Consider the following 18,598-nt stretch of genomic DNA (forward strand, 5'->3'; position numbering starts at 1 on the left):
ACGTGGATTTTGACAAGGTGTTATGAGAGTTAAATAACATAGATTTAATAAATGTATTGTAGAAGATGGTAATGGACAGGAAGGAAAGGCGAATTATCCGAAACTCCTCTCAAACCTCTCCGGTACGAGTACCGGCTGGATGGTCAGGTTGGGTTGTAATAGGAAAGTTGTAAGAGGGGGCTGTTAATTATAATATGGCTTTTTTGCATATGCGGAAGCACATATAAAATAGGGTAGAAATGGAGAAAGAATAAAGGCAGGAGGAACACTGGTCCAATTATTTAGATTTGCGAATGATTAATGTTGAATTGGTCACTCTACGAAGGGTTTTCAATCATTGCTGAACGAATTATGGAATAATTGGAATCAATATGATAAATGAATCGAAGAAAATAATGGTAAGGTAAAGATAGACTTAAGTGACAGGAAGGCTTATAAACATATCCTAAAGTATCTGGTTTAATTTTGAAATTCCATATTTGTAAATAAAAGATATTTAATGATTTTCCGCACGATTATATGTTGTCGATTGCTGTGTCAACGTTTTCGGTTCATTTTCATGTATACTCCAGTGAAAACTTGCGAATCTAGCGAAAATATGTTGAAAACTCTTGTGTAAATGGAGCGTAGTATTGTATGGCTTTAAATCTTTGTTTGTTAGGGGATATGCACGTGTACGCTTTTGAGATTTTGGCTCGTATATGGATTCAGGGCATATTGAGGGTAAACAGAATGATGAATAGGCCCTGTGATACGAGTAGAGAGAGGAGAATTTAGGGTAAGCAAAGTAGAGGGAGGAAAGGATAGTAGGCTTTTTGGACATGGTATATAGAGGAATAAAATTTTTTAGGATTGAAGAATGGTTTGTTGTAATTGATTTTCTGAGGCATGAAGCCTCAAGTGTAGGGAAATACAGCCGCGCTAAGTTCCTTGATCAAAATTCTACTTTGATCGGTTGGTCACTGTTAATGGCAATTATGCATGGAAACTTTGAAGTGCGGCTCCACCTAGGGTATGCTACCGATGCATGGGATCCTCACGAGGTAGGCTTAATTTTGGATGTAAATGAAGTGCAACGTGCAGCAACTATGCTTACGGAAAGTTTTCATAAGCAAGGTAGCAGTGTGACTCCACTATTCGAAGAATTAGGATGGGATCCACTTGAATTTAGGTTGAAATGCAGGTTGAGTTTACTGCGTAAATTTGAGGCAGGTTACTTACCTGAGGATGTTAAAGACATATTACAGACCCAGACTAACTATGGTAGATCAGATCACGTACGTAAAATTAGGGGGATAGATAATAGAACGGATAGATTTAAAATGTCGTTTTTTTCTCTTTATCATTAGAGATCAAAATAGACATGACAGAAATCGCGTAGTAGGTAGATAGCATTGGCAGTTAATAAATGTATATTTTGTCAATATTCTGCATGTCTTAAATTTAATAGATCCCTCTTTTTGACAGCTCGTCCGCATGATTTGAACATCCGCATCCCGTTGTTGAATATTGCTGCATGTAAGTATCCAGTGCACGATCAAATTGATATTTGTGTAGAGGTGTCATGATTGGGATTGTGTATGAATGATTGGTTGACCTAAAATCCCCCACCACACGCCCTGTTGGTAGCTTACGGTGTATTATGTAGTTGTAGAAGTACTTATGTAGTATTTTTCGAGGGTAAACAAAGAACAAAATACTTGTAATGCAATCGAGTGCATTTCAATTTCTCTTTTCCTAAATAATGCTGGAATACGTTGGTGAGTACAGTGAGGTAGCAATAACATCACTTCAGTTAGGTATGAGAAATTATGGCACCTCCTAGTTTATGAGAAGCGATAATTACAGGAAAAACTTCTGAAGGTTTTCGCATTAACTGACGAATAAGACTATGGTAACGTGTGGGTTTAAATGAAACAAAAATATTTTATTAATTTTCAGAAACAGGTGTATGCATTTGCTAATATTCACATCACGAGTGTCTATAAAACCTAATGGTTTTAGTTTCCTCGATAAAAACTCAATCTGGGATTTTTTCGTAGTTACGCTCATGCCGATTGCGCTCGAATTATGCAGACATCTAATGCGCCTATAGAGGTTTCCGGATCGATACAATCAACGACGTGATCCTTGGGCTTGTTCATCTAAATAGGGAACATGAAGTATTAAAAGAAACTATTCGAAAGTGAAAAACACTAGCGGAAGCGAGTAGAGCGAAACTTTGGTCGGATAACAACGCTGTTAAAAAGTGATGTAATTCGTTGAAAACTGCACTTTCGGCAGCGTCGAAACATGACGTCATTCGGGATCAAGCGGATGGCGTCACGGCACGGTAGCGCTTGTGTTGTGATTTAGCACTTGTAATTGAAGGTGAGCTTAAGCATATTTGCTGACTGTTACTTTGCATACCACGTTAGTGGAGATTATAAATGACTGTTTATCAAAATTTTAAGTAAGCAATATGGATAGTAACGAGAAAGGCGCCCAGAAAATATGTACATCTTTTTAAAAACCGTGTCGCACCAGCTCATCGATTTCATTCCGTAATCTGTTTTCATTTCACTCCGAAGAATGAGAAAATCAATGCAAAAATGTGATTTAGAATTGAATATTTAGAGTGTGATGATATGGTTATTATAAGTTATGATTGTAGAATATTACAAACGCATTTTTACAAAAATTAAAATTTTCCACAGGTATCATTCGGCGACGTTCCAATCGCGATTATTAATATTTGTGGCTGAATTGCAGAAGTCTGATTTACATATTTCATTTCGTAAAATCCTTTGCTATCTCCCGCATCCCACTTATTAAGAACGTAGTTTATTTATGTTCTCCATTTCGAGAGGTTATGACACAATAATAAATTGAGATTTGGAAGCCCAACAAATTCCAAAGAAACTGCGGGAGATGCCGCAACAGTAACTTTTAACGGAGTCAACCGCTAATGTGCATTTCATTGCAACAATTTCACAGTGTAAAATCATTCGCCTTGACACTCTGAAATTGTTGCATTGATTTGGAAGCCCCTCAATAATCGGCTACCGGTGGTAAGTTTCCCTCCCTCCTACTCCACTGTCTGCATGCACTGTGTGCATTGCAGCTAAAGTGTTCTTTAACTTCAGCAAAAAAGGTGTCAACCATCCTGGCATATGGTAATTTATTTGTCAAAGTGTGTCCTCTACAAACCAAATCAATGGTGCCCTCTAAAAACTAAATCAATGGTGTCCTCTAAAAACCGAATCGCTTCCAATGATTTTTCTCCGGATCCGTCTGCTTAAATTTCTCATCATGCCATCTATTCAACTAAATTTAAACAGGAATGTTTTTGATTTGATATTCCCCTTGATGTTGACAAATTGCAGTCCTAATGGCGCTCATCTTATATTAATGTCTATCTTAGCTACTGATTGTCAATCCCATGAAACATTTATAATCGATCAATACAACTGATTTTTAAATATAAAATAAAACGAAAGCCAAAGAGTTCCATGTCACAGATCAAGTAACATATCTGATATGAAGTATTCTTAGTATCAGGTATCATTTACCGATACCTAAATCGTACCAAAATCTTTCACATCTAGCAGTTGATGCTATCCCTCCCCAAGGGCTACATTTTTGACGAGGTGGAAGGTCTTGTTGGTTCTGATGACCCCTCGAGCTGTTCTAGGGGACCAATGATATTTGCTCCCGATAGGATCACCTATGCCAGATAGGTCGAAGGTTAGGAGTCAGACGAAAGGTAGTCCGCGCAGCGTCTGTTCCTCAGTGAGGCGAATGCAGAAGTGTCCGACCCAAATGGGGCGGCCATTGAGTGATAGTGTCACGTTAAAAACATTATTGAGGAAGGCTACAGGAAACTTATTGATCCCAAGACAGTGTGGTGGAGACAAATATGGAAATGAGTACTGTCAACTCGGGGTCTGGGCCCACAGGGCTGAGTATCGTGTCCGGCAGTGGGAGAGGCGGGGCCTCCGCGGTCGCCATCGCACGAAATCTACATCTACATAGCCAAACAAGGAGCGGGAAATGGGAATGTCGGTGCACGGAGCAGAAAGGGAACAGCATTTTGGAGAGCTGTTACAAACCAATCCTTGCATTGATGACTCATACTGATGATTACTACTGAAAGTACCTCTAAAAGGATTATAGAGTAAAAACAATACTAACGAACATTTCATAATGAAATCACATTTACTTTCTTCTAAGTACGTGTGCACAAATGAATATTGAAGGTTTAATGTGATCAAAGCCTTGTATCCATGATTGGAAAACATCTGCGGTCACTGTTTAATAGGAAAATTTCCTAAAATAATTTAACAAGAAATTAAAGCATATAGTATAAAGGTATGTGTGAAGAATATTGATGGAAGGCTTCAGCTCCCTGTTAAAGGAACATCTCTGGGCGAACTTTTTGTGCTGGCAACTGCTGACCTGTCAGCGTGACGTAGCACAACAACGCAACAATTCAAAAAGATGCGACTGAAAAGAGACATACGCAAAAAGTGACGTTTTTATGCTTCACTTTTAAACTATAATATCGCATAACTATTAGTATCAAAACGACATCAAGGCTATCCTTTGGTCACCTACAAGTTCTCTTTTGCTTATTTAAGCTATTAAAAAAACAGTATATGAAGCCTATATAGTATTTCCGCTGACTGACTTTAAAAGGTTCCCTGAAAAATAAAAAAGACTTTGGTTGGAAGCATTTGCCTCCATTCGGGACATCCTCTAAGAATGCTTAAGTCGGCCTTGCCTTTTTAAGACAGCTATAATGTAATAGGTGTGCTATATTCAGACTTTATTTTTTATTACCCTTTCTGGTTTAAAAGTCTGTGTCATCCATTAAAATATTTTATTTAAATATTTGAATTTGACTTTATTTTCTTTTGCAATCATAATTTTCATGTTTAATGTCCGTGTGTCACATGATCACTTTAAATTTTCCTCATGCCATAGGCATTTATTTTATTATCATTTCTTTTATTTAACCCAAAAGTGCAAAAGTACAACACATTACACTGCTGTCCTACACATGGGAGCGAGAGAAGAAAATTTAACAAAACCAACCACAAATGCTTTTGAAATGCCTTTACATTCACTAATGGAACTTACTTCATTGGTTTCAATTATAATTCAGCTACAGCAGTTTAACTGAATTTCTCGACAGAACCTGGAGATATTTAATGTGGTAGTTAAAGAATGACTCGTGTGTAGCTGATATATTTTCTGAGCGTAAGAAAAAGGATGAAAGAATTTTCATAGCTAAAAAATGAACAAAAGTGAATTCTACTAACTTAATAAATAAAGAAATAAAAATATCAAATTTCTTATATAAAACGGAATATCGCACGAAAATGAGTATAATATGATCAAGATGTGCGTGACGATGGAGTGGCCCTCGAAGAAAATTATTTTGATTATAGTGTTTCCTTTCGAAATACCAGGCTGATCTCAACTGGAAGTCACTCCCCTGAAATGGAACGGCGTGATGGATGTGTGATGGCATGCATATTATGTGTATTATTCGCATTTGGATGCAAAATTTGGGACAATTCCCATGGAATCCATTGTATGTATTCGTGATCATACTTTTATCCGTTTATCCGACGTGCTGCATCGTGGCAACATCGACGCGACGAGACCCTGGACCGGTGTTCATTGCATTATGGTTATTCCCATTTTTCGAAATAATTACCCGAAAATCAAGGGCGTATCAAGGGAGTGCCAGAACCCTATGCTATAAAACTTTCTGGACACTGTTGGTATTTGGGCATGGAACACACGAAGAAGTACGGTCCACGGCTATCAAATAACGCTTAAAAGAGCAACATGAGTTATTAATACCAAAGACCATACCATGATATGTCAGAATATTGCGAATCTGGATATCACATCAACTTCAGCCCACGACACGAGTGTAAATTCACCACGCTGGTGTATTTACGTCACCATTTGGACACACACGTATGCATAGGCAAATTTCATAGCTACAGTATGATATTAGATAATTATGGAGGTAAATAGCGAAACAAGATGAAACTGGTATAATTTCGGATGCTTCGGATTCATAAGGAAAAAACTACAATGAAAGATAAAAGGAAGGTGCTTGCAAAGTGGCTTTTACCAAAGGACATACAAATCGACGAATACATTCTGTCACTCTCATGAAACTCGGGTTTTAATAATTACTCCTGAAATGGTCACCAGTGTCAGATAAGCCAAATAGTGGGGGGTCAGATGAACGATAGTACTTGCTGCATCTGTTCCCAAGTGAGGCGGTCATTTAAAGTGATGGTGCCAAGTTAAAAACATAATTGTAGATGGAAACGAGCAGCTATGTTTTCCATGAAAATGAGGAGAATATCAAGGGGATAGCGAATCCTGGCCCACATGGTCGGGTCTTATCTTTCCCGGCCCCAAGGAGGTTTTTGTGTTCCTTATTGGAATGCAAACTATCCGTGGTCAGGATCACACGAAATCCTTGCACCACCAAGGTGACAGCCGTGGAGATGAAGACTTGGAAGAAAACCAAAACTGATAGAATTGATGAATCCAATGTTGGTACCATGCTAACGACAATAAAATAGAAAACATAAGAGAGAAATGGAAATACATGGAATAGACAGTTTATTATTTTTAGCTTGGGATGGAGAAACAGCAGGCGTAATTGAAGCCAGAGTTACAGTGTGAATTATAGGGGTTGGGTGGAGAATCAACATAGCGCAGCCATAGAACCGAGCATGAATCTGGGAAATAGGATAATGAATGTCGACCAAGCGACTCTTAGAATTTTATTGTTAGAGATAAAATTAATCTTCATCAATCTTGTTATACGAATTTTATATGAAATTGAGGAAGAATCGAGGCATCATTCGAATGTGATGGATGAGATCCCGGATTCGAGATTCAATGGACAAAGATATATTTTTCATTCGGTATTGAGATTTGATCAAAATTTGAACTCGATTTAAAATATCATTCTTCAAAGAATATGGCGCCTTCTTAAACTGGATAACCAGGGTAAGCTCATCGCCAAATTCCTCTAAATGCTAGTTTATTAACATTTCCAGGATAAATTACGATTGCCGACCCCGGTGGCGGCGGGGTAACGTCATCGTCTGCCATACCAAGGGTCGCGGGTTCGATTCCCGCCTGGGTGAGTTTTCCTCCACCTAGGGCTTGGGTGTTTGTAAATGTGATCATTGTTATCGTTGTTAATAGTTCGATGTAAAGGCCAGAATGCGCTGTTTTCGGACTTATACTGAATAAATAAAATAAATAAATAAATAAATAAATATTTGCCCCCAAATAACTTAATAGAGCCGTCAATTTCCTCAATTTATGTTCATATTAGTGTATATAATTATAAATTATATTTAATATTAATTTAATACTCTGATCATTCAGTAGCAAATGAACAAGTCAAAAGTTATTCTTTATTTCCCACTGAATTAATTCGGCCAATATTGGTGGATCTGGCAAACGAGGACTGAAATTTCACGTCCATGAGCTTCTAGCTCTCTTTTGGCTTCGTGAACTTTCACGTGAACCTTGATCTTCTTTCAGCAGAAGAACTCCGAAGAGTTCTCTTTCTTTACTTGTAACTTTGAAACAACTGAATCCAGCGGTATATTTCAGGTTGCCAGTGTTTTTGCCGGTGATATTCATGTGTTATAGGGGGAGGGTTACGAGAAGAGGGATGCAGGTGAAATAAAGACGCAGAAGAGACGCGCCCCAAAATAATTTATTTGTACACAGGTAACAGTAAATAGGCATCCAAGACAGCAGAGAATAGTTTACATGAGAAAATGTTCAGAGCGTTTTTCTTCCCCATTTAAACTTCATCGTTGGCTCTCACCTAAACCAGGTAATGCTGGTTTATTTTTCGTGTGTGTGCACGCGATGTTGTCATATTATATTATGTGTGCTGTCTTTTCTGTCTCACGTTTAAAAAAATATAAAGCACCTATTGTTGTGTGCGCGCGCTTGGTGTATGCGAAACGTTTTTGAATTTCGCCCTCTTACCCTTAGAGCGCACTCACCGTATACCCTTGAATCCGTACCCTTACGACACATAATATAATAGGTGTGCACATTTGAGAATAATTATATAAAATCTCTTTTACACGTTTTCGTTATTGTACCCGCATTTTTCCTTTATTTATTAAGTTCTATCCATTTCAACTTCCGGCAACTCTGATTCCCGATACACCAATACAAACAGATTCACGACGATAAAAACACATTTTTTTATCAATTGGTCATTTGAAAAGTGCTCTATTTTGCTTGTATGTACAGAAAGATACTTTTTTTGGCATTTGCACGTGCCCTCGCATGTTTCTTTCTTGAAGGAATGGTGCCCCTAATTTCGCCCCTGGCTGTTCTTTGCAATCGTCGACGAGTGTGTGCCGATTGATTCGCACGCCTGCTCATCGCGACGGGGCTGCCTTCATCGGATGAGGGGAGAACTTCGAGATCGACTGCGATCGCGGGAACAGCATTGAGTTCCTTTGTGGGTCGTTGTTTGGGAAGACTGTCTGGAAGCCAGGCGAATGAGCGATGCGAGCGATTTTCCTCTTCGGCCCGATTGCGCTGGGTCGTCAAATTCAACTCCCACAAGTGGACGCGAGAAGTCAGAAATTCCAATGTCCACTCGTCTTAGGACGAGATCTTAAATTTCCTAAGTCTGCAGTTACAGTCTTTCGATGGCCAGAATGACATTCTACGTCACAGCCCAATGTAGTACACCTTTCCGTTACGAATGGACTTCGAACAAAATGAAAGAAATCATTCTTCTAAGCAATAATGCGAACGTTATGAATTACTACCGCCTTCATGTTTTATGCAAAAACTCGTGACACGCTCCAAATCAGCTGCGTTATTCAGAGGGTGAACACTCTGAGTAATGCAACATATATTTTGAAATATAGTAGCGTCAAACAATACGAGAGGTTCCGGAGATTGAGGAAAGGAGGGCAGACCATCCACCATCATCGTCCCCAGCCGGGCAGCATAGGCGCGAGTCCCTCTCGGCACACTGAACCAGGGGTCTCCGCACGGAGAGGAATGGGCAGAGTAATAACCTGGCTCCACCAGGCAGGAGTAGCCATCAGTGGGGGATCAGAAGAAAGAAGACAAAGCGGGTGGCAAAGGTTGTACTACAACCTCTCGCCTCTATCCTTCTCGCGTATCTAGACAATCACGACCGGAGTATATGTACAACAATAAAGTATGCATAGCACTTGAATTTGAGGCCGGATCATAATATCTCTGTGACCTTCGAATTTCGCGTGACGTGAGACCTCGAATATTCAAACTTTCAAGTCGGTCAAGTCCATTTTCCAGGCTGAATAATACACGCTCCCCGTTCACGCTTTCTGGGGATCTACGTCCAGAAACTGTGTCGGAGCCACGTGTTTTTATTTGGTTCGTACTCAATTCCCTCCAGACCAACCCCTCCTCCCCCTTACATGTCCCTCTTCACCCCCATCAACCCCGTACCTCGCCGCTCAACAATTCTCCCTGAGTGTATCTCATTGCACCAAACAAAGCAGGAGTTTCGCCGTAACCGTTTCTTGACGAATGGAGAACTTGAAGCGCTCTACTCCAGCTGGCTGGAATATCTGTCCATTTAAGAGGTTTTGGGTTTGGAAATGCTCGTTTTCGTTCGGTTATCATTTGAACGCGTGCATCCCCTTCGCCAATCAATGCATCTCGGTGAGTCGAATCACTGACTGTAATGCGGTTGACTCACTTTCTTTCGTTCTAGAGCCTTCGCGTCCCTTTTGCCTCTCTCGCCTGAACCTGAAAAGGTGGCGAGAATGCCAACGATCGGCTTATGCGCATGCGCAAACAATACAGCAAAGTGCGCACGTCTCAAGGCGACACCATTTTGCACTTCTCCTTCGCATGGGCTCATTTACACGACTCTCAAATACGCCCATATGTCGCTCGAATAGCGCGGGGGAAATTGCGGGCACCATGTACAACTGACTTCACTCTGTTGTAAAAAAATAAATCCTGGGAAGGGAATGGTTCGCGGATGCTGCGAACTTCCCGTTGCGTTTTGTACGATCTTTACGGATCAGTGTTTTACGTGTTTGAGGTTTTGAATGTCGCTAAAGCTCTTTCTTTCCAGTCTTCGAGAGGATATGGAAAAATAAAAATTTCTCGTTTATTTCTGAGTAACGTATCGTGTCAGTGTGCTTTTTTGTCCTTGATCAGTGCAAAATCCTTCTCGGCCGAAAAAAAACCCTCGTGTTTAATATCTACTCCTTACGCGCTCTCAATATCTGTCGCATTTTTCGCTTTACAAAACACTAAAGGCTAACCCCTTTTTTATAGGGATTTTGAGCGAATGGAAAAAATGTACCCTTTCGCCTCCGTTTGAAAGAATGATGCCTTTCAAAGCAGGAGACTGTTTTGATTCGGAAGGTAGCGCCACGGTGGTCGGTACCTGAATAATGGGGGTGTGATTGTCCTCGTCGCTAGTGTCTGGAGAGCGCACCCTGTGTGTGTGTATTGCGAGTCCTCTCCTTCCTCCCACGAGTCTGCATTGCAAACACAAAGAGCTCCAGCGTCCTTCGTCGCCATTTCCGTGTCGCTTTTGTCTCGCTAGGCTTCCATTGTCCGACTCCGTCGCATTCTCCGACGGAGTGGTACGACTTCCTTCCTCCGCCATTCCACTGGCGCCACCATGCACTCTTCTCTCCCGTCAATTGTTTCTCCTGTCGAGTGACACGCACGCTCGCACACACACACACTCTCTCTCAGAAATAACAGCAAACACAAGAGTCCATCAATCAGTTCATCAAGCGTTCATCGCCCAGTCATCAGTGAGCGGTAGCCCACCCAGTGCCACTTGGGTGTACACGCACACAAAATGTCACGCACGCATTCACACAAACACTCACACTCATACACTTCACACCAATAGTTGAACACTTGCATTGGGGGCGAGTGTCGCGAGTAAAGGGCAGAGGGAGGATGGGATGCCTCATCCTCCGTCCTCGGGGAGTCGGTTCCTCGCGGAAACGCCTGAATCTTTAGATACTGCTCCTGCTCCACTTAGCCCCCCAGGGGGGGAGGCCCTGCTTCCTCCGGTGCTCAACCTTTGGAATTAGAGCATCGGATTTACCCTCAGTCATGCCAATGAGCCCCTGCAGGTGGGAAAGGAATGCGGAACATCCTAAAGGGAAGGTTGAGTGGTCGCATAACTCCCGGCCGGCGGGACATCCACGAGCACCACGTCCACGGAACCAATCAATCGCTCGAATCTCATCGGCCTCCCAAGGATGATACACCCTGCCACACTCCTGCCCCCCCTCCATATCCATCCCTAATGAAAAAGGGGAAGGCCTTCCTAGGCTGCGAGGGGGAGGGTGTGGGGATGGATGTATTACTGAGGTATCGTTGAACTGGAATCGTATTGCGAGTGTCTCAAGAACCGATTACGCTGACATAATGCATTAGTCTTTCCCGGAAGCTTTCCATCTGGCGTTTTATACAAAGGACGGCAGCATTTTGACGACCAACGTTTATGTACCTTTTTACCATGGAAACGCGGAGGGCAATCGTCCTCCGATCGACTCTATGGTCGACTTTCCTCCGCGGAAGTGCTGAACGGCTCTCCCTGCCGAGTGGCCCCCGCCCGAGGGGGCCACTCGGCAGGGAGAGCCGTTTGAGCATTCGGTTGGACCACGCCGCAGGGGGCGCCATTTCGCGGAGAGCATGGCACATTAACGTTCCTCGTCGTGAGTCAAAGGGACGAGATGACGCGACTGACGGAGTGTCAACGCCTCCAGTGTACGAGTTAGCATTGAAGGAGGACCGCTTCGCTGTTGGGTACGTCCTGAGTGTAGAAATTTAATTGAATTGCCCTCCCCCCCCGGTCCCGCAAGACAAACCAAGAAGTATTAAAAATTATTTGAGGAATCTTGTAGAAATTGTTATTTCAGAGTACCCACGTAGGATTCACGCCCTTGACCAGCCCAAAGGTTTCGACCAAAAGGGGCTCTCGCCGTGACCGGCACCGTGACTGACGCTTTACTCCATTCCATGCGGGGTCGAGTGTCGGTCGCGGTGAACCTCTCATTCCCATCCTCACTCCATCCTCATTCCCTCTCGTTCCACACGTGTCTAATCGAACACAATCACCGCTCACTTCCATTCTCTCCCACCTTATCCCAACCCTCGATTCCCTCTTCTCCTTTCCAAGGGGAACCAGATGCCTTGGGCTGCCTCTCCGAGGGAGTCGTCGACGCGAGTGAAAATGCAATTTGCCGCCACAGTAAATTCGCAGACGAACAGAAATAGCGCGTCCTTACATTTCCCCATTATAATTCGGCTGAGGCGGGTGGGTCATGCAGGGCAGAAGAGGGCACCGGTCCCGCGCACTTCTAGGACTGGACACTGCCGCCGTGCTCAATTCTCGCCCGCATCGTTATCTCGGGGTCATCCGTGACTCGGGAGGACAACTTCCCCCGGCCGCCACGTGGAGGCCGTCGTTGTCGCCGTCCCTTCAGCGCACCCCGTCCCCGCAACCCGCCACCTCTCGAATGCTGAAGCTCTTGCCCGGACGCTCTCATTCCCAGAGGCCTAGCAAATAAATCGCTCGCTCCCCCCTTGTCCGACCTCCGTTACAATTGCCACCGTCAAAGAGATAACTCCAAAACAAGACATCTGCGGATGTTTGTTTCCGTGTGGGTCAATGAACGTTATGTATCATATGACTGTCTTTGTGTGTAGATGTATATATTGATATGATAATGTTACAACTGATCAGGTAGAAAGTAATTCTAGGAGTAATTGCAGCGAGTGAATGGTGACGCCATTCCGGGGGCACGGTTCTCTTTTTTTCGTTCTGCAAGGTAAAGGGGGCCGCATTGCACACCATGGGGGGACGCCACCCTCCCCTGCCCCTGCTGCTCGCCCACTGCAAAGGGGGGGAGGGGGAGAGATAGAGAGAGAGAGTGAATGTTGTTTCCGCCGCCTTTGAGGCGAGCGTCCTTTGCCGATCGCCTCAAGCGTGAGGGCCGCTCTTGCGGACGATCGCATCGAGAGGCGTTGCCGTGGGCCTGTTTGTGTGCAGGAGGTGGGAGGGAGGCGGAGGCAGGCCGTGAAACCCACCCCCTCCCTTCCCTCCGCCCCAAGGCACTCGTGGGAATGAGAAGCGTCCCCGAGTGAGACCAGATTCCTACGACCGACTGTCACTTTTTAGGAAAGACCGCGGCACCCGGTTTTTTTTATTGTCCCAACGATTTTGGTGAAGTTTGTTCGAAGGTGTCCTCCGAGGTCACTTACAACGCACAAACACATAAGCCCTGGTTTTTATATTTATTTTTTCATACAGTTTAAGGTATTCTGCTAATTTGACCAGCCCATATCCTTTGTTTTTCTCTTGATATTTCCATTCAATAATTCGACTATGAACGTCTACATGTTTTCAATTAAAGATGGACCGACGTCCTCCGCAAACTGATATTCTCACTGGGATTCGAGTTTACTGACTGATTTACTTTTTATGCCTAGCTGGTCGAAAGCAAATATTTGTATACTTTTTAAATCAAATTTCGCACGGGTAATATAACAATATCCGTGAGCCTTGAGGTGCGCTCGCCCTCGCCTCATTAGGCGAGGAATGCGGACCTCACGCTCTCGGGCTCGAAGCATGGGAAATAGCCAAGTGCACTTGCGGAGTGCTCACGTTTGCCGCGCCGTCGGCCCAAGCGGCAGAGTTCGTGCTACGGAATAACTTAAAAAATATAATCATAGCAGGCAAAAGATTCAACGCAGGATTCGCTCGAGAATTAATCGACGTGAAATAAGCAACACGAGCGCCGTGCCAAGCATTTCTCGCCGACGCCGTCAATTGTTGGTTTAGTTCAGTGTGAAGGCAGGCTGTTCACACTGAGCGTGAGGCATCGTGATTATTTACCCCGAATGGTAGTTCTTCAACCGGACCGAAGGATCCACAGGGGTCGCTCTTAAGTCATCTCATGCCCTCCGACGTGCGGTTCGCTGGAGTGCCCATAACGAAACGTCGGGGTCACATTCCCGTATCGGTTTCAATCGGTTAATGATTTTAAATAATGGATCTGACGGTTGTTATTCAGGAATTCCATAAATCTTCTGGGCGCACGATTGGCGTAATATCCTGTTCGTAGTCGTTTCCCCGGCGACGCCTCTATCCAACGGGTAGACCCGAGTGCAATCGAGAGGAGTCGTTCCACAGAATTTCGTGTCTGGTAAATCGAACAATTTTTAAATTATAGCGGTGTCTCTGACAAGCACGGATATAGGTTAGTCCCCGTTTCAATTTTGTTCCTCGGAAATAAATTTGCAACGATATTAGACACTGTTTCAGGCGTTACTTGGTGGAAATCTTTCATAGTAAATGAATGAAGATTCAGTTTGCAGATTCAACTGGACTTTTTATTTTTCTTGACCATGGTCTCGTTGCATGGCAACACCATCAGGTGAAACCATAGTAGTGAAAAAATAATAAGTACAGTGCAAATCTGCTTAGTTAATCTTCATTAATTTAGATTGGCAACGGTATCCCTTCGGAAAATGAAATGAATTCCCCGAATTCCTGGCTCGACTGGAACCCGAGGGGTGCGTGACTCTGGTACGGCCCACGCGGCTTCACTCGCCGACACCCTACTCCCCTCTCCCTGCAGCGGGGGCGGGTCGTGAGCACTCGGCTAGAATCGCCCCCTTCACCCCATCATTAACTAGCCCAGCCCGTTCGTGATGACCTGGGGCCGATGCACTCGGTAGCCTACTCTGCAGCTGAGCCCGGTCCATTATCAGAAAACACGTAATGGGGGAAAGATGGGGAGTGGGGAGAGGGGCCAGTCCCTCGGCTCAACTAAATAGGTAAGATCGTTTTCGGCATCTGCTTAACACTTCTGTCTCCACGGAATGTAACTTCACCCCATGGGCGCCTTCTGAACTTGGTATCTCCCATTTAATCGGCCCCTGCGCGCGACGCTTGACTTTCGCTTAGGCATGCGGTACGCGGTCCCCTCCTCCCTCGCGAACGTCCCCTCCCTCTCTTATTATCCCCCCCCTGTGTGTATCGTTGGCGATTACTGGCCATCGTTGAGAGCGGACGGCAGTGACCTTGATGCTCCTGGACCATCATCCGTGGCGCGCGCCGATATTCGATTCTCTCGAGGTGCCCGGGATTCGTATCACTGCGAGGATAACTCTTTGAGACAAGAAGACCACGAAATTCATTCGGAGGCTTAAAGGAGGGCTCCTATGGCCATGTCTCAATGTGGGTTCGCGTGCTCATCGATATGTATTTTGCAACGCAGTGTTGGGAGGAACAGGAGAAGAGAATGACCGGCCGGGGAGTGAACGCAATCCCTTCGCACCTGTTTCTTGTCCCTCACTGCAGGGTCGTGGCCGGGGAAGACGAGGACGGGCCTGCCCCTTGTTCAAGTATATCACTCTTAGTGGGAGCGACATTCAACACACAACATTCAATCGTATTGCGAACCGTGCCAGATGAATGGTACATGTGGGATACACAACCGGGATCGGACGTCGTGGCGCGCATCGGGTGAAGACTGGAATGCCCCCGGGCGAAACGTGCGCTGAATGTAGCGATTCAATCCTTGCACGGGTTGCACGTTCTGGGTTGCCGGGTCCTTCCCGCGCCCCCGGTCGCACCTCGACTCTGTCCTGGTTCAACCCCGTGGGGGATGGGTGGGGGAGGCTCGTGGTGACGTCATCCCGCCCACCTACTCCACCCTTCCGGAGGAGAGAGCATGGAAACCCGGGGAGGCGGCAGGGAAGCGGCTGCTTCTCAGAGGGGCCACTCCCGGGCGAACACCAGGTTGTCCAGCCGTGCAGGGGTTCGCGGGGGAATTCGAGGGGGCACCAGGGCACGCAGCGGCGTCGCACCCACATAGCAGTGGTCGTCGTCGTCCGCCGCCGCCCACTGCATCGACGTCCGCCTCTTGTACGGTGACTGCCGGCCGCCGCTGAGTTCGTCGCCGTCGGCGGGCCGCCACCGCAAGCCTGAACCATCTCCCCGATCGCTGGCGCACTTTTCCTTCTCCACCACCGGCGGCGCCTGTGCCTGAGAGGAAGAAATGAAGAGTTGAAATGCCCCTCTCAGTAATGTTGGTGGAACTTATTACCATACTCTCATAGCCGCAGCGCTTTTAACCACCGATGCTGATATAATGTTTCCATGTAAAACGTTTACATGGAAATAAAAATTCGATTCTATCGTAATATCGGATTAAATATGAATATGCAGACGGTCTATGAAAATTAATAGTGAGGTTTCCGCGCCACATATGTGCCTCAAGCAATGTGTAAACATGCTATAGTTTTAGAATATCGGATAATAGCTTATTTTTGTTCCAGAGAGATACAAAAACTAATAATTTATAAATACTGCATTAGAAAATACCTCCGTCGACTCACTCTTAATCGCTCCCTCTGCTTCTTACCGATCGTTCTCTTGCTCACCAAACCCTCACTTCTTCTAACTGCGTGTTCTCACTATGGGCCGTCCTTAAAATACGTTGAGCCTTTTAGGGAAAAAGTCATTTCCTAAAGTTTCCCTTCTTGGGGATTTCAGGAGGAACCTTAAGATAAATGTGTATTATTTTGCCTTTGTTCAATGTAAAAAAATACTTAAATTTTATCATCAAATGAAAATGAGCTGAAAAACCTAATGTTCATTGATGAAACTGTTGTTTCAGAATTATTTTAGCAACTATGATTCATTTAAAAGAGTTGAAATTTTTGTCTCATTTCAGTGCATGTATTTTGATGCCACTTTAATAAACAAAAGTTGTCATTCGTGATATTGAATCATTTTTCGTATGAAAATTAAAGTGAATAGATCAGGTTAAAACCGGGGTGAAAATCTTATTTGCGGAACCTAAATGGATTTTTTTCTTTTTTTTAAAATAGCTCCCAGTTCGATATATTAATGATGTTCCCAATAATTATAGGAGATGTGGAAAGGGTTCATCAGTTCTGATCCCTCGCAAAGGGTCGGAAGGGATAAGGAATTCGAAAATGGCCTTGCGTGATTTGAGGACGGCCCTCTCCCTTCCCGCTCCCTCCCTTCTTCGGCTCTTAATCTTCCGGTATCTCGCAAACGGCACCAAAACGCTCATTTACATTTGCCAAGCGGCATGCGACATAGACAAATTTGATTGCACCTATTTATATTTCAAGGATATTTTCCTTCACACTGAACGTCATTCATCAATTTCTCCGGCGCATACGCTCCACTCATTCACTTCTTACTGAATATGAATAAGCTAATTCTACAAGCACTGGAGGCTTCAGCTGAAGGTTGAAATAGCTGCCCAGTATTGCTTTGGAAAAATAAAACAACATAGTTACGTTTGGATAAGCTGACGTGCTCTGTCGGAATTGTAGTTCATTTTTAGTAAAGTAAACAAAGGTATAATGTAAAAGCTATGTTTTTCGATTGCACCCGTGATTTTTGCTTCCAATCCGTACCTTCGGAACTTGCTACAGATCAAAGTTCAATGTAAAAAATGTGAACAATTAAATAGAAATTTGGCTTCACAAAATGCTCTACATTATATAAAATTGTAAAACTTGTATATAATTGCGTAAAGTCAAGCCTTTTACAATATATACGAATTCATACAACTTATTATGTAGTGTATGTATAGAATTTGTATACAGTGTTTACAATGCTATACAATAGTACACACTATATGTATATAATAGTATACATAATGCGTATAAAAATATAAATTGTGACAAAATTAATTTTGCTAGTTAGGGCAAAGAATGTTTATGATATAAACGCATTTATGAAGGGAACTTTAAGGAAATTTCAAAACTGTTTATTTTCAATGGTCTTTATTTTAAAATAAAAGCTATCAATATAAATAAATATTGTATTAGGTCATCGAAAGAAATGTAATTAATGCAGAAAATTGCTTGTAATATGGGAATTTACAAAATATATATCAAAATTGGATTGTGTACAATTGAAAAAGCTGTAAATGTAAACAAAAAAATACGACAAAATTCAAAATATAGACCAAGTTACACTGCACCCGGCCAGACTCCATGGCTCCATGGTTTGTGGCAGGGAGGTTAGGACACCATTCCGTTAACATAGAGACTATATCACCAGATTAAGGCTTACTAAACTAACCAGCCTTACTGAACTAAACACCACGATCATTGTTTTTAACTTGATTTGTATATAATTGGATTGCATAGGATACAGCCCAAGGCGTTAAAGCCAACGCTTAAACTTAACATTGTATAATTTTTAAGAATAGAAGGTGCCAATGAATTACCGCTACAAAAGTCCTGAACAGCGAAATACCTTAAAATGTAAAGTTTAGTGGGAAGTCAAGATAGTGTCCAACTGATCAAAGATCTCGACTATAAACGATTCAATAGGTTCGAATCCCATTCAAGAAGAATGATCTTTATACTGAAATTTCTAAAATAAATTGGAATGTTGAAAAGTTAAAACAAAGAATGATATTATTTAATTCATTGATAAAAAATCTGAAGTCCTAAGACAATATTGTTAACTATATATGCTGGATATATTTTG

General features: G+C 43.3%; 1 protein-coding gene across 1 annotated transcript in view; it reads right to left on the minus strand.

Annotated features, from left to right (window-relative positions):
- Nucleotides 1-7,735: 7,735 nt before the first annotated feature.
- The window catches only part of LOC139688009 (octopamine receptor beta-1R-like), a 133,159-nt gene continuing 122,296 nt past the window's right edge, over nucleotides 7,736-18,598 (minus strand). The window contains exon 5 of the mRNA XM_071585411.1: nucleotides 7,736-16,102. The gene's annotated coding sequence lies outside the window, so the exon portion shown is untranslated. The remainder of the gene's footprint in view (nucleotides 16,103-18,598) is intronic.

This window comes from Hetaerina americana, unplaced genomic scaffold (assembly GCF_022747635.1).
Source record: "Hetaerina americana unplaced genomic scaffold, ioHetAmer1.1.p SCAF_2, whole genome shotgun sequence".
Lineage (NCBI taxonomy): Eukaryota > Metazoa > Arthropoda > Insecta > Odonata > Calopterygidae > Hetaerina > Hetaerina americana.